At 37.0% G+C, this 23,515-nt stretch overlaps 1 protein-coding gene across 2 annotated transcripts in view; it reads right to left on the bottom strand.

The window, feature by feature from the left end:
• The window catches only part of PARD3B (par-3 family cell polarity regulator beta), a 1,049,764-nt gene that overhangs the window by 197,172 nt on the left and 829,077 nt on the right, over nt 1-23,515 (bottom strand). The gene's annotated exons all lie outside the window — the stretch shown is intronic.

Here is a 23,515-nt window from a genome sequence, read left to right as displayed (position 1 = left end):
TGGAAAGTGTTAGGCCAGATCTCCTAAATTCCCAGTTACATGTTAAAATGGAAAGGTCACTGTGGCATCTTATCGGACGATGGTGATTCGATGGTGTCAGGAGGTGTTCTCCACTAACGAGGAGAGAATGTAACCTCACATCACTGGGCAAACAAGGTACATTGTGTACAGGAGGAGAAAAATAAGATGATGCTGGCTCAGGTGGTGAAAGAAAGACTCAAGAAAGGATGGGGATAAATCTGAAGAACTAGGCTCAGAGAATATGAGAGGACCGTGGGCTAGAAGTGAAAGATCTATATATGCCTGGAAATGTATATTGAAGGCCTGGATGAGTGAAAAAACAGAAACTGAATTCTCTCAGTATCTTTTCCTCTTCAAATAAAAACAGCTATTTTTGCACATGGTAGCTAGTTCTATTTTACAGAACATCAAACTCTTTGTAAAAATCTTTAAAAGCCATGATTTTTCAAGGTCTTTTCCCTTTTGGCTTTTTTTTTCCCCTTTGAGTAGAGAGGAGGAAGGAAAAATAAAAAGATGATGAAGAAGGTATAGGACCAAAAAACAGTATCTTCAAGTCACAATGGATGAAAATAAATGCCAGGATACATTACTGCGTATCTCTTTTGACTAGGTCAAATCATGTACCCTACATATAAGTAATGAGAAGAATTTATATTTTGTGCAAAGGGGAGCTTGAATCTCCAAGGGATTTTGAATGAAGATGAAAGGAAGATTACACAGTAGGGTACCTGTTAAGAGGCCCTGCCTGTCCTCTTTCAATGCATGTTAGTTCCAGATTCATGGATGTGTGTTTTGAATAATTTTTGATGAAGAAGATAACCTGCTCCATTCTGCAACAAAACAATCTTTCCAGGGACAGTGCAGACTGGATTATTGGAGGATGCTTGCTGCACTGTGATGATATGGATGGATTTCCATTGCAAATAGGGCACAGGACATCAATAAAGTTAGGGGGTGGGATTTTGTGTGGTTACTACTCCTCCTAAGTGGAATGCCTTCTAGAGAAATCACTCAGCAGAAAGATGAACATCTCATGGCTGCCACACGGGGCTACACTTGTGCATTAATGAAAGAGGAAAGCACCAAGCTTGACTTTTAAAAATCACAGAAACAGAACACTAGAATCTGTGTTCCTTATTTCATCATTTCTCTTTTTTAGAGGTTTTCTCATTAATTAAGCTTGCTGAGTATGTAAAGATTCTCAGATGAAAAGTTACTCCATATATGCAAAGCAATATTTTACCTTGTATTTTTCCTTTCTAAAACAAAACCAAATTTCTCCTCTCTGCACCACTGAGTGTTTCAGTAACTAATTTCATATTAATCACTCAGTAGGTGAAATAGTAATTTCTGTGAACCGTCATTATTATGCCATATATCAGGATCTCTCCGTGTGGGGGAGGACAAGGCAATCTCTGAAAAGGGGTGTATGGAAGCAGAGAAGACTCTCTCAAGAGAGAAATGTCCAGGAAATAGATTTTTTTTTGGTTGTTCTGACCTCCTGCTGTTCCAATTCAGTGTGAGAATTCTAATTGTTTATATAGTCATTTCCAGGTGGATGTCTCCTTACCACTGGGAACTCAACCTGTTAAAATATCTATTTTTCAAAATAGCTCTGGATAATATCCCCATTTGATTGGATGGTATTACCAGCTTCCTCATTCTCTCCAGCACACTTGCTTTTGAATTGTTTAAATCTCCTCCCTCTCTCTTCCCCTACAAAAACACTGTTATTTCTTTTTTCCATTATACCTCTTGGATACCCTCTTTTATTTCCATTTCTTTAGCCGCAGTTTAGTGTTCAGGCTTTATATTGCCTAGATCTGCACTGCCCAATATGGTGGCCATTAACCATATGATGCTATATAAATTTGAATTGGAATTAATTACAATTTAAAAAGATTTAAAATTCAGTTTCTCAGTTTCACAAACCACATTTCAAGTACTCAACAGCTACATGAGCTAGGGACTACTAAATTGGACAGTGCAAATATAGACTAATTCCGTCACTGTAGCAGGTTCTATTAGACTGTGCTGGCTAGATTATTCTAAGATCTTTTGTGCATGTCACCATATCCCACTTTAATCTATACCTTAAAAGGTGATTAGAATAATCTTCCTCAAAAGAGCATTTATAACATATCTGTGTCAGATCAAGGATCTCTAACAGAAGATTGTGATAAATGATAGAGTAAGAGTATGGTTATTCTACTTTGTTCCCTGAACTCTAAATGAATGAACAATGGAGAAATTGGGAAGAAAATTCCATCTACAATATAATTAGAATACAGCCATAATCTTAAAACATGCAATGAAATTCAAACTCAATCCAAAAGGGATAGTATATCAAGAGTTGATATACACCTTTGTCTCTAGCAGGGTAGGCATTTTACTGAAAGTAAGAGAAAGAGTTCAGAGGACTATAGACGCCAAACTTTTACTTAGAAAAAGAGAGTTTGAAGACAGGGGTAGGACATTGGGATTGTAGGGTAAATCTTTGTGAGGTTCCAACCTCAGAAGGGAGGAGAGGCAGGGCTAGAAGAGACAGATTTCCACTGAGAAAGAAATTTCCTTCTACCCTGAAGAAACTTCATGGAGGTAAATGGGGAGAAGAGAAAAGAAGCATGAACCTGCTTTGTAGCTGATAGGGCAGGATGCGCAGAGCAGAGATAAACATGAACCCAGCAAAATAAAACCTTAAGTCATTTAAGAGGCTTCACTAAGCAGGCTGATCTCTTGTTAGGGTGATGTGCTCTCCCAAAATGGAAGGCCATAGAAAACAAGCCCTTAGGGCAGTGCACCCAGCAGACCAGGCAAGAAGATATATTGAGAGAACACATGGAATTCAAGTGGTTGGTGACCATAGATCACTATGCCCTGTCATCTAACACTATATTTTAGTACAGATTTCTAAAAAAAAAAAAAAAAATTAAACACCATAGAACATGGAATTAACTTAATGGGTGATAACAAGCGTTAAGAAAATTAAATATAATAAAAGAGAAAATATTAGGGGTTATTGCGTGTAGTAAGCATTAAGTATTGTGTCAAGAGAAAAATCAAGTTATCTAAAAATCCAGGCAAATTCAGCCTGGCCTCAAACATAAATAAAGATAAAAGAAAAACGTTTTCAAACATTTACAAACTCAAGAGAATATAACGCTTGTTGACCCATCTTGCAAAACTACTTAATAATGAATAGCAGCCAACCAAGAATTGAATCCAAATGAAGAATTCAGCCCAGCAAAGCTGGGGAATGACAGGTGTGGAGGTGAGCAAAACATTCATTTAAATATAAAATGACGGCTAAACATTTGTAGGAAGAATAATTACAGAAAAATGTAAATATTATAAACTCTGACAATATAAAAATATCACTATGGGCTTCCCTGGTGGCACAGTGCTTGAGAGTCCGCCTGCCGATGCAGGGGACACGGGTTCGTGCCCCGGTCCGGGAGGATCCCGCATGCCGCGGAGCGGCTGGGCCCGTGAGCCATGGCCGCTGAGCCTGCGCGTCCGGAGCCTGTGCTCCGCAACGGGAGAGGCCACAACAGTGAGAGGCCTGCGTACAGCAAAAAATAAAAAAATAAAAATATATATATATATCACTATGAAAATCAGAAGCTAACAAGGAGGTGATTTAGGAGAAAGCGTTCCTCACCTTTTAAAGCAGGCATCCGTAGTTACTGCTTAAAGTTGATAAATCAGGAAACGGGTCATAGTATATGAAATACAATTACAAAAAACCCAGTAAAACAACAAATTATCAGCAGAAGAGCAATACACAAAACAAAACTGCAACCAGAGAGTAAAAAACAGAAAACAGAGGAAGCAGTAAATAAGAGAGTAACAAAATATGATAAGATTTATCTATTATGACAATAAATGAAAATGGAATAAATTTCTTTATTATAACTAAATGATCCTAGATATGATCAAAAAGAAAAACATACTACATGCTATCATAATGTTATCAAATAAGATACAGCCTATATGTGCATTATAGGGGAAATTAAATATTGTGCAATTTAAAAATAGGGTCATGCTATTCCTATATTAAAAAGAAATAAGATATACATATGGGTCTAGATATTAGTGAATATTTGTATGTATATGTACATATCTTTGTATATGCATAGGAAATGTCTGAAAGGATACACAAAAAATTCATAAAAATGGTTGCCTCTGGAGAGTGGAATTGAAGGTACACTGTTTGCATTTTTATATCATATATATTTAGGATACTTAAAAAAAATTTAAATATAAAAAGTCCCTTACAACTACTTACTAACTGTTGTAGTGAATCAAAATTGAAACAGAAGAAAACAAAACAAAACAAAACACTAAACAGGTACCAGCGGGCATCCTTTGTCTTCCAAACCTGATTTCTTATGACTCCATTATCAACTCAGTTATGATAACAATTTTCTTCAAATTACTATTCATTAAATATTTATTTGGTCCCTTCCAAATCAACTGCTTTGGCCTAGAGTACCCATTCTCCACCAATCAACTATGGAGATGAGGCTAAACTCATTCATTTACAGCTCCTCATAGACCTCAATAATTCTCCTCCTCCTCTCTTACTTATGTATCCAGTAAATTCTCTATTAATCTGCAATTGTTATATGCTACTTTGTAAATAAACAAAACAAAATAAAAATCTTTTATTGATGCATTTCTGGATATTCTGCTTCTATAACTAGCCTACAAGCTCCTTGAGTGTCATGTTTTTCTTTCTGCTAATTTTGGCTGATTGATTTATTCACTCATAGTTACTGATATTGTATTGTATACCAGAAAGAAAAAAGGAACAATTATCAGTCCCTGGCTCATTATCAAGGAGATATAAACAAGTAATAACAATTCACTGGGAAAACAAAGATACTGCATGTACGAAGGGTAAGAGTCAACTCAGCTTAAGCGTTTTGAGGAAGAATCATGAAGGCAGTGCCACATGAACTGGGCTTTGAAGGAACTTATTCCAGGAGCAGGGAAGAGATATGGAAGTGGTGTGAGGCACTCAGTCAGAGAGAGGGACACACGCAAATGGGCACAGATACGAATGATTTACTTAACGCCAGGGTGTAAGTCTGATGTGGTGGGACACCCTGGTTCGAGTTATCCACCTACAGCTCCGCCACCAAAGTAACACATTTAGTAAAAGTTACTGGCAAACTTCTATTAGGTTTATGTAAGTTTGTCTAATATTAAAATTTTTGGTGAGGAAAATCCTATTACAACTTTTTTGTTTGTTTAACCATTTATTATAAAATGAAAGAGGGCTTCCCTGGTGGCGCAGTGGTTGAGAATCTGCCTGCCAATGCAGGGGGCACGGGTTCGAGCCCTGGTCTGGGAAGATCCCACATGCCACGGAGCAACTGGGCCCGTGAGCCACAACTACTGAGCCTGCGCGTCTGGAGCCTGTGCTCCGCAACAAGAGAGGCCACGACAGTGAGAGGCCCGCGCACCATGATGAAGAGTGGCCCCCACTTGCCACAACTAGAGAAAGTCCTTGCACAGAAACGAAGACCCAACACAGCCAAAAATAAAAAAAAAAAAAAAAAAAAAAAAAAAAAAAAAGTACTTTAAAATGAAAGAAAGATACAGAAATTCATACAAAACAAATCTATGGATTAAAGAACTGGTATAAAGCAAACATATTTGTAACTATTAGTGAGGTCAAGAGCTCGACTTTTGTGGGATACCCCAGAAGGTCTCCATGTGTTCCCTCTTCATCACAAGCACGTCTATATTGTATACGTATCTCCTTTCCTCCACATTAAGAATCCTGTTTCTCAAGACACAGAAAATGCTGGAACTACATATCACATGATTACAACATGCTTTATATTACACATATAATAGTTTCAAAATAACAATACCAATAGCACCACTGGTATGATTATTAAAAAGAGTTAAACTTCTCTTTGTATAAGCTCTTCCCCTCATCCCTCCATTTTTGTAGTTGTACTATATTTACATTGTTGAAGCATATAGCTGCTACATACTATATTTCTACTCAACTCTCATTGAATCTTGGTTCTATAAGTAACTCATAAGGACTACAATCCTAATGTCAATGAACATTCAGTCATTTCTAGACTCCTCAGGAAGAACTTATGGGATAGTGTTGCTTAAGTTGACAACAGTATACCCTTTATATTTGAAAGCCAGTTTTCCTGGATATAAAATTATTGGCTCACCTTTTTCCCTTAATTATTTAAGACGTGTGACTCCATCCTCTGCTATTTTCTATGACAAAGTGTTGCTGATGAAAAGTTGGATGACCGTCTAATTTTATTGTCATAAATTACTTATAAATAACTTGCTCTTTTTGCTTATCTGGTCAAATTATTTTATTTGCTTTTCTTTAAAGTCTAATAATATTACTAGAAAAGTCATTTTGATTTGATAACTCTTTCAGTATGTACTTTTACAAATACTTTTAAACTTTATATCAGGGAAGTTTCTTGAATTATAGCTTTTATTATTAATGTTGTGTGATACAAGTTGGATATAAAAAATCAATTGTGTTTTTATATACTAATAGTGAGCAATCAGACAAGAAAACAATACCATTTAAAATAGGATTAAAGACTATTACAAACTTAAGGATAAATTTAAGAAAAGACACTGAAAACAATAAAATACTGATGAGAGAAATTAAAGAGGATCTAAGTCAGTGGAGAGTTATATCTTGTTTGTGAATCAGAAAACTCAATGACAACTCATCCAAATTGTTCTACAGGCTGAATGTCATCCCAACCAAACTCCTAGCAGCTTTATTTTCCATAGTTATGTGATTTTAAAATTTATTTGGAAAGTTAAAGGGCCAAGAATAACCAAAGCACTTAGGAAAATAAGAATAAAGTTGGAAGACTTACACTATTAACTTCAAGACTTACTATAAAGCTTCTGTAATTAAGCCAAAGGTTAGACATATAAATGAATGGAACAGAAAACAGAGTCCAGTAACAGACTCATATGTATTCAGTGAAGTGATTTACAACAAAGGTGCCAAAAATTTCTATTAAGAAAGGACAATTTCTTCGACAAGTGTTACTGAAAAAACTAGATATCCATAAGGGAAATAAGAATCTTGTGCCTTACATTACACCATAACAAAAATCAATTCAAGATGCAAGATAGGCCTGAACATGAAGGCTATCACAATAAAACTATTAGAATAAAATAAAAGAGAATATCTTCTCAGCCTTGGGGAAGGCCAAGAGAATACACAGAAAGTATGAGCCATAAAAGAAAAAACTGGTAAATTCGACTTCATTAAAATCAAAACCATCTCATTAAAGCAAATCAAGAAAATGACAGGCAAATGAGAGAAAATATTTGCAGCACACATATCTAACAAAGGATTTGTATCAAGTATATTGAAAAAAATAATTGCAACTCAATAATAAAAAGAAAAATGACCCAATTAGAACTGGGCAAAAGGCTTCTACAGATACATTACAAAATACGATCTAGAAATGCTCAATAAGCAAATGAAAAAGTGCTCAGCATTATAAGTCATCTGCGAAATGCAAATTAAAACAACAAAGAGGGCTTCCCTGGTGGCGCAATGGTTGAGAGTCCGCCTGCCAATGCAGGGGACATGGGTTCATGCCCCGGTCCAGGAATATCCCACATGCTGCGGAGTGGCTACGCCCGTGAGCCATGGCTGCTGAGCCTGCGTGGCCGGAGACTGTGCTCTGCAATGGGAGAGGTCACAACAGTGAGAGGTCCGCAAACCCAAGAAAAAAAAACAACACAAAGAGACACCCCTACTAAAATGAAAAAGAATGACAGCATCAAATGTTGGGAAGGATGGGGAGAATCTAGAACTTTCATATAAAGCTGGTGGATGTATAACACAATATAATCCCTTTGGGAAAAGATGTGGGATTTTGTCATAAAACTAGACATACACTGAGCTATGACCCAATAATTTACCTCTCAGTTACTAATACAAGAGAAATGACAACATATTTCCACAAAAATCCTTGAAGAATGCCCAGTAGTAGCTTTATTCATCAAAGCAAAAAATGGAAATAACTCAGATATTCATCAGTAGGAGAATGTATAACCAAACAATGGTATATTCATATAACAGAATATAAATCAGCAATAACAAAAAATAAACTAGGTAGTGAAATACTCAAGAACAGGGGTGAATCTCAAAATTATCACGCTTAGTGAAAGAAACTGGACACAAAGGAAGAACTTACTATATGATTCCAATTATAAGAAATGCTATACCAGGCAAAAAAATCCTATGATGACCAGGAATCAAGATGGCAGAGTAGAAGGACGTGCTCTCACTCCCTCTTGTGAGAACACCAGAATCACAACTAGCTGCTGGACAATCATCGACAGGAAGACACTGGAACTCACCAAAAAATATACCCCACATCCAAAGACAAAGGAGAAGCCACAAAGAAATGGTAGGAGGGGTGCAATCACAGTAAAATCAAATCCCATAACTGGTGGGTGGGTGACTAACAGACTGGCAAACATTTATACCACAGAAGTCCAACCACTGGAGTGAAGGTTCTAAGCCCCACGTCAGGCTTCCCAACCTGGGGGTCTGGCAACGGGAGGAGGAATTCCTAGAGAATCAGACTTTGAAGCCTAGTGGGAATTGATTACAGGATTTAGAGAGGACTGGGGGAAACAGAGACTCCATTCTTGGAGGGCAAACACAAAGTAGCGTGTGCACTGGGACCCAGGGGAAGAAGCAGGGTAGACTGAACCAGACCCACCTACTAGTGTTGGAGGGTCTCCTGCAGAGGTGGGGGGTGGCTCTGTTTCACTGTGGGGACAAGGACACTGGCAGCAGAAGTTCTGGGAAGTACTCCTTGGCGTGAGCCCTCCAAGAGACTGTTGTTAGCGCCACCAAAGAGCCCAGGTAGGCTCCAGTGTTGGGTTGCCTCAGGCCAAACAACCAACAGGGAGGGAATTAAAGTTTTACTGAGCTCTGCCCACCAGAGCAACAGTCAGCTCTACCCACCACCAGTCCTCGCATCAAGCCTCTTAGATAGCCTCATCCACCAGAGGGCAGACAGCAGAAGCAAGAAGAACTCAATCCTGCAGCCTGTGGAACAAAAACCACATTCATAGAAAAATAGACAAGACGAAAAGGCAGAGGGCTATATACCAGATGAAAGAACAAGATAAAACCCCAGAAAAACAACTAAATGAAGTGGAGATAGGCAACATTCCAGAAAAAGAATTCAGAATAATGATAGTGAAGATGATCCAGGACCTCGGAAAAAAGAGTGGAGGCAAAGATCGAGAAGATGCAAGAAATGTTTAACAAAGACCTAGAAGAATTAAAGAACAAACATACAGAGATGAACAATACAATAACTGAAATGAAAACTACACTAGAAGGAATCAACAGCAGAATAACTGAGGCAGAAGAACGGATAAGTGACATGGAAGACAGAATGGTGGAATTCACTACTGTGGAACAGACTAAAGAAAAAAGAATGAAAAGAAATGAAGACAGCCTAAAAGACCTCTGGAACAACAATAAACGCAACAACATTCGCATTATAGGGGTCCCAGAAGGAAAAGAGAGAGAGAAAGGACCCAAGAAAATATTTGAAGAGATTATAGTCGAAAACTTCCCTAACATGGGAAAGGAAATAGTCATCCAAGTCCAGGAAGTGCAGAGAGTCCCATACAGGAGAAACCCAAGGAGAAACTCACTGAGACACATAGTAATCAAATGGGCAAAAATTAAAGACAAAGAAAAATTATTGAAAGCAGCAAGGGAAAAATGACAAATAACATACAAGGAAACTCCCATAAGGTTAACAGCTGATTTCTCAGCAGAAACTCTACAAGCCAGAAGGGAGTGGCATGATGTACTTAAAGTGATGAAAAGGAAGAACCTATAACCAAGATTACTCTACCCAGCAAGGATCTCATTCACATTCAATGGAGAAATCAAAAGCTTTACAGACAAGCAAAAGCTAAGAAAATTCAGCACCACAAATCGAGCTCTACAAGAAATGCTAAAGGAACTTCTCTAAGTGGGAAACACAAGAGAAGAAAAGAACCTACAAAAACAAACCCAAAACAATTAAGAAAATGGTAATAGGAACATACATATTGATAATTACCTTAAACATGAATGGATTAAATGCTCCAACCAAAAGACACAGGCTTGCTGAATGGATACAAAAACAAGACCCATATATATGCTGTCTACAAGAGACCCACATGAGACCTAGGGACACATACAGTGAGGGGATGGAAAAAGATATTCCATGCAAATGGAAATCAAAAGAAAGCTGGAGTAGCAGTACTCATATCAGATAAAATACACTTTAAAATAAAGAATGTTATAAGAGACAAGGAAGGACAATATGTAATGATCAAGGGATCAATCCAAGAAGAAGATATAACAATTATAAATATATATGCACCCAACATAGGAGCACCACAATACATAAGGCAACTACTAACAGCTATAAAAGAGGAAATTGACAGTAACACAATAATAGTGGGGGATTATAACACCTCATTTACACCCATGGACAGATCATCCAAAATGAAAATAAATAAGGAAAGAGAAGCTTTAAATGACACCATAGACCAGATGGATTTAATTGATATTTATAGGACATTCCATCCAAAACCAGCAGATTACACTTTCTTCTCAAGTGTGCATGGAACATTCTCCAGGGTAGATCACATCTTGGGTCACAAATCAAGCCTCAGTAAATTTAAGAAAATTGAAATCATATCAAGCATCTTTTCTGACCACAATGCTATGAGATTAGAAATGAATTACAGAGAAAAAAAAACGTAAAAAACACAAACACATGGTGGCTAAACAATACATTACTAAATAACCAAGAGATCACTGAAGAAATCAAAGAGGTAATTAAAAAATACCTAGAGACAAATGACAATGAAAAAATGATGATCCAAAACCTATGGGATGAAGCAAAAGCAGTTCTAAGAGGGAAGTTTATAGCTATACAAGCCTACCTCAAGAAACAAGAAACATCTCAAATAAACAATCTAACCTTACACCTAAAGGAACTAGAGAAAGAAGAACAAACAAAACCCAAAGTTAGCAGAAGGAAAGAAATCATAAAGATCAGAGCAGAAATAAATGAAATAGAAACAAAGAAAACAATAGCAAAGATCAATAAAACTAAAAGCTGGTTCTTGGAGAAGATAAACAAAATTGATAAACCATTAGCCAGACTCAGCAAGAAAAAGAAGCAGAGGACTCAAATCAATAAAATAAGAAATGAAAAAGGAGAAGTTACAACAGACAAGGCAGAAATACAAAGCATCCTAAGAGACTACTACAAGCAACTCTATGCCAATAAAATAGACAACCTGGAAGAAATGGACAAATTCTTAGAAAGGTATAACCATCCAAGACTGAACCAGGAAGAAATAGAAAATATGAACAGACAGATCACAAGTAATGAAATTGAAACTGTGATTAAAAATCTTCCAACAAACAAAAGTCCAGGATCAGATGGCTTCACAGGTGAATTCTATCAAACATTTAGAGAAAAGCTAACACCCATCCTTCTCAAACTCTTCCAAAAATTGCAGAGGAAGGAATACTCCCAAACTCATTCTATGAGGCCACCATCACCCTGATAACAAAACCAGACAAAGATACTACAAAAAAAGAAAATTACAGATGAATATCATTGATGAATATGGATGCAAAATACTCAACAAAATACCAGCAAACAGAATCCAACAACACATTAAAAGGATCATACATCATGATCAAGTGGGATTTATCCTAGAGATGCAAGGATTCTTCGATATGCGCAAATCAATCAATGTGATACACCATATTAACAAATCGAAGAATAAAAACCATATGATCATCGCAATGATGCAGAAAAAGCTTTTGACAAAATTCAACACCCATTTATGATAAAAACTCTCCAGAAGGGGGCATAGAGGGAACCTACCTCAACATAATAAAGTCCATATATGACAAACCCACAGCAAACATCATTCTCAATGGTGAAAAACTGAAAGCATTTCCTCTAAGATCAGGAAGGAGACAAGGATGTCCACTCTCACCACTATTATTCAACATAGTTTTGGAAGTCCTAGCCACGGCAATCAGAGAATAAAAACAAATAAAAGGAATCCAAATTGGAAAAGAAGAAGTAAAACTGTCACTGTTTGCAGATGACATGATATTATACATAGAAAATCCTAAAAATGCCACCAGAAAACTACTAGAGCTAATCAATGAATTTGGTAAAGTTGCAGGATACGAAATTAATGCACAGAAATCTCTTGTATTCCTATATACTAATGATGAAAAATCTGAAAGAGAAATTAAGGAAACACTCCCATTTACCACTGCAACAAAAAGAATAAAATACCTTGGAATAAACCTACCTAGGGAGACAAAAGACCTGTATGCAGAAAACTATAAGACACTGATGAAAGAAATTAAAGATGATACCAACAGATGGAGAGATACACCATGTTTTTGGATTTGAAGAATCAATATTGTGAAAATGACTCTACTACCCAAAGCAATCTACAGATTCAATGCAATCCCTATCAAATTACCAATGGCATTTTTTACGGAACTAGAACAAAAAATCTTAAAATTTGTATGGAGACACAAAAGACCCTGAATAGCCAAAGCAGTCTTGAGAGAAAAAAACGGAGCTGGAGGAATCAGACTCCCTGACTTCAGACTATACTACAAAGCTACAGGAATCAAGACAATATGGTACTGGCACAAAAACAGAAACATCGATCAATGGAACAAGACAGAAAACCCAGAGATAAACCCACGCACCTATGGTCAACTAATCTATGAAAAAGGAGGCAAAGATATACAATGGAGAAAAGACAGTCTCTTCAATAAGTGGTGCTGGGAAATCTGGACAGCTACATGTAGAAGAATGAAATTAGAACACTCCCTAACACCATACACAAAAAGAAACTCAAAATGGATTCGAGACCTAAGTGTAAGACCAGACACTATAAAACTCTTAGAGGGAAACTTAGGAAGAACACTCTTTGACATAAATCACAGCAAGATCTTTTTTGATACATCTCCTAGAGTAATGGACATGAAAACAAAAATTAACAAATGGGACCTAATGAAACTTTGAAGCTTTTGTACAACAAAGGAAACCATAAAGAAGACGAAAAGACAACCCTCAGAATTGGAGCAAATATTTGCAAACGAATCAATGGACAAAGGATTAATCTCCAAAATATCTAAACAGCTTATGCAGCTCAATATTAAAGAAACAAACAACCCAATCCAAAAATGGGCAGAAGACCTAAATATACATTTCTCCAAAGAAGACATACAGATGGCCAAGGAACACATGAAAAGCTGCTCAACATCACTAATTATCAGAGAAATGCAAATCAAAAGTACAATGAGGGGCTTCCCTGGTGGTGCAGTGGTTGAGAGTCCACCTGCCGATGCAGGGGATACGGGTTTGTGCCCCGGTCCGGGAAGATCCCACGTGCCGCGGAGCGGCTGGGCCCGTGAGCCATGGCCGCTGAGCCTGTGCGTCCGGAGCCTGTGCTCCGCAATGGGAGAGGCCACAACAGTGAGAGGCCCACGTACCGCAAAAAAAAAAAAAAAGTACAATGAGGTATCACCTCACACCAGTTAGAATAGGCATCATCAGAAAATCTACAAACAACAAATGCTGGAAAGGGTGCAGAGAAAAGGTAACCCTCTTGCACTGTTGGTGGGAATGTAAACTGATACAGCCACTATAGAGAACAGTATGGAGGTTGCTTAAAAACTAAAAATAGAATTACCATATGACCCAGTAATCCCAATACTGGGCATATACCCAGAGAAAACCATAATTCAAAAGGACAGATGCACCCCAATGTTCATTGCAGCACTATTTACAACAGCCAGGTCATGGAAGCAACCTAAATGCCCATTGACAGACGAATGGATAAAGAAGATGTGGCACATATATACAATGGAATATTACTCAGCCATAAAAAGAAACGAAATTGAGTTATTTGTAGTGAGGTGGATGGACCTAGAGTCTGTCATACAGAGTGAAGTAAGTCAGAAAGAGAAAGACAAATACGGTATGCTAACACATATATATGGAATCTAAGGGAAAAAAATGTCATGAAGAACCTAGGGGTGTGACAGGAATAAAGACACAGACCTACTAGAGAATGGACTTGAGGATATGGGGAGGGGGAAGGGTAAGCTGTGACAAAGTGAGAGAGTGGCATGGACATATATACACTACCAAACGCAAAATAGATAGCTAGTGGGAAGCAGCCGCATAGCACAGGGAGATCAGCTCTGTGCTTTGTGACCACCTAGAGGGGTGAGATAGGGAGGATGGGAGGGAGGGAGATGCAAGAGGCAAGAGATATGGGGATATATGTATATGTATAGCTGATTCACTTTGTTATAAAGCAGAAACTAACACACCATTGTAAAGCAATTATACTCCAATAAAGATGTCCAAAAAAAAAAAGAATATGACAGAATGACTCTATACAGGTATATTTCTTGTATAGTGAGAACAAAGTGCTATTGCCTAGTTGTGAATCATGACAGGCTTTTAAAAGAGATGGGGTTTCCTCTAAAGAGTGGGATGTACATGGTGTGAATCATAATGGTTATCTGGCTATCAGTTGCCTAGGGATTGGAGGTGTGTCCTTCAACCTGGAAAGCAAGACAGACAATATGTCAGTGGAGTTGGGTGTTCCCTACTTGGTGGTGGGCCCTAGAGGAAATTTCCATCTTTTTCTTGGCTCTTCCGCATGGGGGCAGGGATGGGAAAGAGAAAATAAGTTATCCTCAGAACAGGAAACAAGCCAAGAGTTGTGAAGCCAGAAAGCCTAGCAAGGTGCCTGAAAATCTGTTCCAGAGCTTTGGGTACTGAATATTAAAAACCTTCTCAGACCATGGAATGAGTTGAGGCCTGGGAGCCCTGGAAGCTCCTTAGCTAAGGTATGATCAGAGAGAAATGTGTACCTCATAAGCCTAATTCATTTTATGTTTCTTTTATTTTCTTGGTTCATTTGCTTTGTGTTCCCTTAGGTTGGAGCCAAGCATTTTCAAAATTTCTACTAATTTTAGTTGAAACAAATGAGAGGGTTTTTATCTATGCTTGAGCTGGAGTTTTAACTACTACTCCAGTAGGGCTCCTCAGAGAGCATGTGAGTCAGATACATTGAGAAAACCCAGAGGGAGCAATGTCGGGCCCCCACTGTGCAGCATGCACGATCTTAGTTCCCCAACCCATGTCCCCTGCTGTGGAAACCTGGAGTCTTAACACTGGACCGCCAAGGAAGTCCCTCTTTATACTGTTTATATAGAAGAAGTTTCCACAGAATATTTTGTCTGGAGGTATCAGACAGTTAGAAGGGGACTTCCCTGGTGGCGCAGTGGTTAAGAATTTACTTGCCAATGCAGGGGACGTGGGTTTGATCCTTGGTCCAGGAAGATCCCAAATGCCACAGAGCAACTAAGCCCGTGTGCCACAACTACTGAGCCTGTGCTCTACAACACTCAAGCCACAACTACTGAGCCCAAGTGTCACAACTACTGAAGCCCACGTGCCTAGAGCCCATGCTCTGCAACAAGAGAAGCCACCATGATGAGAAGCCCACGCACTGCAGCAAAGATTAGCCCCCACTCACCACAACTAGAGAAAGCCCGCGCGCAGCACCGAAGACCCAACACAGCCAAAAGAAAAGAAAGAAAGAAAGAAAGAAAGAAAGAAAGAAAGAAAGAAAGAAAGAAAGAAAGAAAGAAAGAAGGAAAGAAAAGATGTGGTACATATATACAATGGAATATTACTCAGCCATAAAAAGGAACGAAACTGAGTCATTTGTTGAGATGTGGATGGTCCTATAGACTGTCATACAGAGTGAAGTAAGTCAGAAAGAGAAAAAGAAATATCGTATATTAATGCATGTATGTGGAACCTAGAAAAATGGTACAGATGAATTGGTTTGCAGGGCAGAAGTTGAGACCGAGATGTAGAGAACAAATGTATGGACACCAAGGGGGGAAAACCACGATGGGGTGGGGATGGTGGTGTGCTGAATTGGGCGATTGGGATTGACATGTATACACTGATGTGTATAAAATTGATGACTAATAAGAACCTGCAGTATAAACAAACAAACAAACAAAATACTAAACTTTCCTTGGGTTATTTGTATGGAAATATGTTAATATAAATGTTTTAGACATCACATGAAATTTCTAAAAATCTTATATGTTCTGGTATAATGTTATAAGTCATAATTCTAGTTATTATTTTAAAATGTATATCTCAGAAATAACTAAATTTCCTTGTCAATTGCATTATTATGAACTTTCATCAAATTAAAAAAGAAAACAAATCCTATGATGATATATATCTTATCAGTTGCTTCACAGAGTGAGGGGGTGCCAAATGGGAAAGGGCTTGAGGGAACATTCTTGGGTGATAGAAATAGTCTGTATCTCAATATAATTCATCAAAATACAGTAGATAACATTCTTCTGCTTACTTAAGACTTGAGTACTTCACTCTATGTAAATTATTTTTCACTTAAAAAACTTAAAACAGAAAAAAATAAAAGCAAAGAATGCCAATTATGTTATTTATTCCCTTTAAAATCCATGTTTCAAGATCTAACACATTTGGAGTCATTAATCTTAAATTTACTTATATGTAATTCTTTCCCTTTTAAATGTATTACCTAAAAATAATTGTTATCATAACGAATGAACAAAATGAGTATGATTGCTCAGAAAATAGTTAAATTGCTTAAGGAAACACACCCCTTTTCCACACAATTTAAACACTTCCAAAGTACCAATTTATAAACCAGCTATTGATTCTGATAAATACATATCATTCTTATTGATCCATAAACGCATCCTCTAAAGACTAGACATCTTGTTTTAAGTCTATTACAAGTTTCTGCATCCATCATTCAACAAATATTTATTGAACACATACATGTCTCAAGTTTTGTTCTTGATGCTGGGGATTCAGCAGTGCATACAAAACTTTGCCCTCTTGTAGTCAGGGGAGACAGAAACAGACAATAAAATAAGTAAAATAAAAAATAATATTAGATGGCAGTAAGTACGGCAGAGGATAATAAAACAGGGAAAGGTCGTAGAAGTTTTGTAGGAGGTTTATACTTTTAAATATGTAGTAAGGAAAGGCACCACTGAGAATATTAAATTAAAGATGTGAAGAAGAGGAGGGTGAAACTGTACAGATAACTGGAGAAGAGTATCTCAGGCATAGGGAATAGCAGGTGCAAAGGCCCTGAGGCAGGGAAGTACCAAAACCGGGGAGGAGGCCAGTGTGAGGGAGTGAGGTGTCAGAGGCCCAAGAGGAAATGGGGGCCTAGATCAGGCAGGTCTTGAGGTCCCTGGTAAAGATTTTGGCTTTTACTCTCAGTGAGGCAGGAAGCCAATGGGAGGTTTCAAGCAATGAAGGTTTGAATGAAGATGTAGCAGTGGAGATTGTACGAAGTGGCTGAATCCATGAGCTAAAAATAAAACTGGAAGTGGAAAACTGATGAATTCATAAATGTGCTAACAAAAGATCAAGATGAAAAAAAATTAATTACATGGGACTGAGTGAACTGATGAGGATGATTATAATTTTTGTGACTTTCTGTTTGAATAATAAAATAAAAATCCCACAAGGACTGAATGTCAATATTATGACATAGTATGAGTGTGTTTCGTGTTTGGTAATTGCAATCATTGTTGCTTTTGTTGTGGTCATCCATTTACAATGCTTGGTGTCAGTTTATTTCTCTCTTGTAAAAATAAAATACAGTGTGTGTGTGTGAAAAAAAAAAGAAAAAAAAAAGAAAGGAAATGTAACCACAGTATACTATTCAGCTCACATTAGGTGACTCCCTTTTTTTGGAGATCATAAGTAGAGAAGATATGAAAATTGATGTCCAGGTTGTTGTATGAAGATGAATTATCATAGCCTAAGCAGCAGTGGCATGCCTGAGCCATACAGCAAATATATGTTTTAAATTGATTTTTTTAAAAAACCTGCCAAATTGTTTTCAGATTGTCTATATTCTTTTGCATTTCTACCAGTAATGTATGGGATTTTCAGTCTCTCTGCATCCTCAGCAGCATGTGATATTTTTATTTTAGCCATTCTAACAGGTTGTATAATGGTATCTTGTGGCTTTAATTTCCATTTCACTGATGGCTAATGATGATGAACATCTTTTTATGTGCTTATTTGTCACCCATATATTTTCTTTGGTTAAACATTTGTTCAATCCTTTAAAAAATAAAAAATAATACAAATAATTTTTTAAAAACCTGGAATTTTAAAATACTCTACAGTCAAAAGTGCCCTCCACTGGGACTTCCCTGATGGTCCAGTGGTTAAGACTCCGCACTTCTAATGCAGGGGGCGCAGGTTTGATCCCTGGTCGGGGACTAAGATCCTCCATGCCGTGGTGCAGCCAAAAAAACAAAACAAAAAGTGCCCTCCAAACACTTTAAATTAGGAAGGTTGTACCTGACACAAAAGCCCATCCTATCCAGTGTTTCATCTATTCAATAGGAAGAACAGACACTAGTAATATTTGTGATTTCCCCCCCATGATTGTATAACTTAATTCTCACAAGCTACAGAAGTCCCAACTTTATAGATGAGAAAACTGAGGTCCAGAGAGGTTCAGTATTTTGTCTGAGAGCTCATATTAATTAAGTGGCAGGAACTGGATTCCTGAATTCCACCCAGTGTTTGACTTCAATATTAATGTTTCTTTCATTTATATTAACTACAAATCATCTAAATATGAGCACGTTTAAAAATTTATAATGAAAACTTTCAGATACTCAAACGTAGAGATAAACCCCCGTATGTCTATGCCCAGCTCTATATTCAATAATTATTAAGATTTAACCACATTTTCATCTGTTTTTCCTAAGTTCTTCGCTAAGTATTTTGTGACCAAACCTAGTCATTTATCTCCTATTTACTTCAGAAGGTATATTAAATAAATCATGAACATTATATAACAATGCTATTATCTATCCCGCTTAAAAATTAACAATATTCCTTGGTGCCATCTATTACCTAGTCTATAAACAAATTTTCCCAAGTGCCTACAAAATTTCTGTCTCTCCCATTGGATTTACTTGGATCAGGCTCCAAAATCTATCTACACCATGAATTTGTTTATGCCCCTTATATCTCATTTCCTGTATAGAAATGTATTTTTTCCTTTTAGCTTTTTAATTTTTCCATGCCATTGAGTTGTTGCAGAAACCAGGCAGACTGTCCTGTAGGTGGTCCCTCATGCTGGATTTGGTTGCTTCTTCATAGTGTGATTTAACTTATTCTTACATCCCACATATTTCCTGTTAATGAAAGGTAGCTCAGAGACACAGTGCCCAATAGATCTTTCTGTGATGATGGAAATGTTCTATATTTGCGCTGTTTCATACAGCAGCCCCATGTGGCTACTGAGCACTTGAAATCTGGCTAGTGTGACTAAAGTACACATTTTTAATTCAAATTTAAACAGCTACATGTGACTAGTGGCTACCATACTAAACAGTGCACTTAGAGACTTAGGTTCAACTTTTTTGGGAAGAGTACTGTAGTGGGTGAATGTTGTCCTCCAAAAGATGTGTCCACTAAAGGGTCTATGTAGATGTACTTAAGTTAAAGATCTCAAGACGAGATCATCCTGGATTATCCTAATGAGTCCTAAGTCCAATGGCAAGTGTCCTTTTAAAGAGGAAGGACAGAGAAGAATCAGAAGAGAAGGCATCATGAAGGTGGGGGCAGAGATTGCAGTCAAGCATCTATAAGCCTAGGAATGTCAAGGATTGCTGGCAGCCACCAGAAGCTAGGAGAGAGGTATGGAAGGGATTCTTCCTCAGAGCCTCTGGAAGGAAACAACTCTGCTGACACCTTGATTTCAGACTTCTGGTCTATGAAAGAACTAACAGAGAATACATTTCTCCTGTAAGCCAAGTTTGTGATAATTTGTTACAGCAAGGCTAGGAAACTAATGCAAATACCTTAAGGGTAGCATGTGCTTTAAACTGTGCTATATCAGGAGGCACACAACCTCAGGCTTACTTTAATGATGCTAAGGTGATAGCATAAATAAATTTTTGGACATTTGGGTTTTTCCAATTTCTTGCTGTTACAAATAATGCTATAATGACAAATCTCTGCAGTGATGTCTCCGTTGCAAAGTTCCCTTATCAATTGTTCATTTAATCATTTCTTCCACTGATGATTTTTGCCTGAATTAATGATTTCATTAGGGGTTGCAAAATGGTAATTTTAAAAAGTCATTATTCCTTTTACATTTATTAGCTGTAATTCGTTTGCAAAGAAAAACTTTCCTTCAAAGTTTTGGGTGTTTTGATTGCCCTGGATTATACATAGTACAAGGAAGACAGAATAAATGCTTAATTACTTTTAACTGATGAGTCAGAGTAAGGAGTTAGTGCCCTAGGTATTTCCAATGGTGACCAATGAGTTGTTAGATGCCTTTTTAGGGGAGATAAGGGGTTGTGAATATCATCATGAACTTATGTTTTTTAAAAAATACAGACTTAGGGTTTTCAATCAATTGTATTCCTTACTCTCTTTGTTGCACATATTGTCCCGTATTTGGTCAATGGGGACTGCTTTACGTTGGCGTCTTTGTCCTTTTGACTTGACCCAGGTGTCACTGATGGCTTCCTTGCTTTCTGACAAACAAGCTGTCCCAGGTTCATGGTGAGTACCTTGTGTCCCTATTCTGAAAGCAGACATTCTCCCTTGAACTCTCTTTCTGGTGGGAAATGATATCCAGAGAACACACTCTGGGGTCTAGGAGAGCTCACGGGCATTGGATTATCATTGCTTCTGTGACTTTTCTACGGATAGAGCTAGGAAATACATCTTTCTGAAAAACATCACAAGGTCAGGCTGCTATTTCTGATTCAGATTTAACATTACAGGATGTTAACTTTAAAAAGTTTTAGATTTGTTTCTCTTTTTTTAAAATGAAAAATCTTGATTCTTAATACCAATGACATAAATATTTATTTGTATTATCATATATATGATTTTACATACATATTGTTTTGAAACAATAATACCAATAATACTAACCAACTATTGAATGACGTTTAAGATGTTCATGGCTCCATTTTTTGTTAGAATGTATCCCATTAAATAAGTAGAGTCAAAATGCTGTGTTCCATATCACTTCAAGTATTTCTTTTTTCTGAGTCGCTATGCAACCAATTTGTTAGGTTGTTCATTTTGCTTTGTTTTCCATTTTTAGGGATTTCTTTTTGTTTTCTTTGAGTTTAATTTCATTTGATAAGTATGTAACACATTTATATTTCCAAATTCAACTGTATACTACATGTAGGTATACAACTTTCAACAGTCTTCTTTATCTTAAGCAATATATATATTTACTTTTCCAAATGAAAGCAAACAGGATTATATATTTACAGCCTTTCTCACACAAAAGGTAGATTACCTAGCATTTTTTTCTGCACTTTACTTTTTTACATGGCAGTATGTAGAAGAAAATATCATATTAGTAAACAGAGATCTTTCTCATTTAAAAAAAATTCATAGTAGTTTACTGTGTGGACATGCTTTTGTTTCTCTAATGAATCATAAAGTTTTGGACATTTGGGTATTTCCAACTTTTTGCTGTTACAAATAACGTTATAATGACAAATCTCTGCAAAATATTTTTGCTGTTGTGGCTTTAGATGAATTCATAGAAATAGGATTGTTGAGTCAAAGAGAAATTCACATGTAGTTTTTCTAGATTATGACAAATTTCCTTCCATGATTGTTCTACTTTGCATTACCACTTACAGTGTAGGAGGAGCCTCATTTCTCTACAGTCCAACCAACAGAGTACAGTGTCAAACTTTGGGATATTTGATAAACCTAGGTGAGAAGTGATATTTCAGTAAAGTTTTAATTAGCCTGTCTCTTATTATGTGATGCTGAGTATCTTTTCATATGTTTAAGGGCCCTTTTCATTTCCTCTTCTGTGAGCTGTCCATATCTTTTGCTGATTTTTCTATCAGATTGTCATTTTTCCCCTCGATTTTTCAAAGACCTTTGTGTAGTAGCAATATTAGCTCTTTGTGATAGAAGTTGCATATATTTTTTCTGAGTTTGTCATTTATAATTCCACTTAAAAATTACTGATTAGTATTTCACACTTTATAATTACCCTCAAAAGCTTTCTAAGATGTTGCTGCTTTTGCATACTATTTCTTGATTGATTTGTCTCATGTGGAATGTGTGAACAGTACAATTCTGACTTGACCAGTGCTAGGAAGATGTAGGCACTGGAATTCTCTTTGTTGCTACTGTGTGAGCCCAAACAACAGAGCCAGAGATGAATAGACAGTAGAAGAGGAGGTTTGCTACCTGTAGTGGTGACGGTGTTCGAGGTCAGAAAAGGTTTTTCAGGGGAGAGCTATAGGGTAAAAGAAGTAGTATCATTAAAAGAGATTATAAACTACCTGCTGTACAGTTTTCTTTTTTGACAGTGGATATAATTTGTCCTGCTGTCATTTCTGCTTTTACAATAGAAGCTGCAATTAGGTCACTACAATTATCCTTTGTTCCAGAGAATAGGCCTAGTTTCTTCAGCTTTTCCTTGTGAGTGCCATTTCAAAGCTGCAAGTATACCTGACCAAGAACAATTACAGTTTTTAAAATTATTTTTATTACTATCATCATTATTGTTATTCTAACCAGTCAGTACAGAGTTACATTCAATCTTTGTGATCAATGTTTCTTGTTTTTGACAAAGCTATTTTAACTGCATTAATATTTTTTACCATTTTCTCCTTCCTGCCCAGGTGCCTATAACATTTTCTAAATGATCTCCTTTTGTCCCGTCCATTCTTCTTGTCAGCTTAAACCAGACCTGATGTCATAAGGGAACTAGATTGACAGGATAATTTATCACTTCTCTTGTAATAAATAAGTAAATATATTTCTGTGTAGCAAGTTTTATATTCTATTAATGCTGACATGCAAATTCTTCAATGCTGTTAATTGAGTCATCTAAGTAGACTTTTTCTTCATGGTTTTCTCTTTGTACACACACATAGCCCATGGAGTCCTTCCTGGTTTGCAGAATCAAATAATGTTATGTCTCGGGGATATTATGCCAGAATATTGTACATGAATTTGTGCCCGTGTTTTGCCATATGTCGTGGGGCAAAGGGCATGTTGATGCTCATTATAGCAGGTCAAGGCATCGAAGTTTGGGAAGCCCGTGAGAGTCAGGTGTGGTCTCAGATCATTCTCATTCTGGATATCCCTGAGAGGTTAACTGCTTCTTTCTTTGCCTATGTGGGATGACCACAGAAAAGATTTCCATATCCCACATAGCCAAGAACCAACCAAATTGCCCATATCAAATGGGTTTTTATTTATTTGATAATGAATAGATATCATATTCTAAAATCATG

Source organism: Mesoplodon bidens, assembly GCF_964165515.1.
Source record: "Mesoplodon bidens genome assembly, chromosome: 8".
NCBI classification, from domain to species: domain Eukaryota; kingdom Metazoa; phylum Chordata; class Mammalia; order Artiodactyla; family Ziphiidae; genus Mesoplodon; species Mesoplodon bidens.
The sequence above is the reverse complement of the archived record's forward strand: the minus strand, read 5'-3'. Positions and strand labels throughout refer to the sequence as shown.